Source organism: Megalobrama amblycephala, linkage group LG15 (genome assembly GCF_018812025.1).
Source record: "Megalobrama amblycephala isolate DHTTF-2021 linkage group LG15, ASM1881202v1, whole genome shotgun sequence".
NCBI classification, from domain to species: domain Eukaryota; kingdom Metazoa; phylum Chordata; class Actinopteri; order Cypriniformes; family Xenocyprididae; genus Megalobrama; species Megalobrama amblycephala.
In genome coordinates, this window is record NC_063058.1 from 30866956 (window position 1) to 30867944 (window position 989).

A 989-nucleotide genomic window follows, 5' to 3' on the forward strand; every position below is an offset into this window, starting at 1 on the left:
AATATTCAATCTCTACATGTGGGCGGGAATGAAAATGAAAAGCTCTTTCCGCTGATTGGTCAACCAGACGTCAAACCATGTTGTCATCAGTTGTTCATTAACTACATTTCATCTCTTTCTCATTAAACAACCAGTCTAGTGAATGGTTTGACACAAATGTACTGAGTCAGAGTCAGGGCTTAATTCTGTGTGGACATAAATTGATCTACATGTGAAATATTACTTTAGCTCATAAATATTAATTTACTTTGCAGCTGCACACAACTACCCCCAGCCTACAACTTTGGCACACTGCCTGTTATATTTAACTGACCAATTATAAAAATCTGTGTGGCAAAGCTGCGCCACGCACTGGACAGCACAGAGCAAATGTACAGTACATGGCAGTAAAGAGCAAACCGGTATTATCGATTTAAGTGTAAATGTTTAGACAACATCCTGAGTTTTGGACATGGGATAAATTTGAAATATGACAGATATGAAAAGATTTTACGATGCTGAAAGTTCAATGCAAAGGGAGATATTTTCTTTTAAACAATTCTCTGTTTAATGACTGCAAAAAATGGCTGGAAGAAACTACAATAAACTTCTTTGACTTGCCGTCATTTTACGCTAGACTGCTTCACAAACGAGGGTCAATTCAATGCTGGATTTGCACAAAAGATGAACATGACGGCACATGCTAGTGGATGAGTTGAATAAAGTCCACAGCAACTATATAAATTTATCCACTAACCATTCAGAAACGTCCAGTTTCATTCTAAAAGTTGTAACTTCTTCCTGAGTCTCTCCATCAGTGTCGACTCCGGTTTGAACAATGTAAGATGAACACCGTTACTGACAATCCTCATTTTGGCTGCGTGAGATTCTCCAGCTTTGTTGTTGTTGAGCTGTTAAAGCTCTGCCCTCTTCTGGAAAGGGGGCTGGAATCAGCAGCTCATTTGCATTTAAAAGGACACACTCAAACGGTGTGTTTCTGCTCACACCCA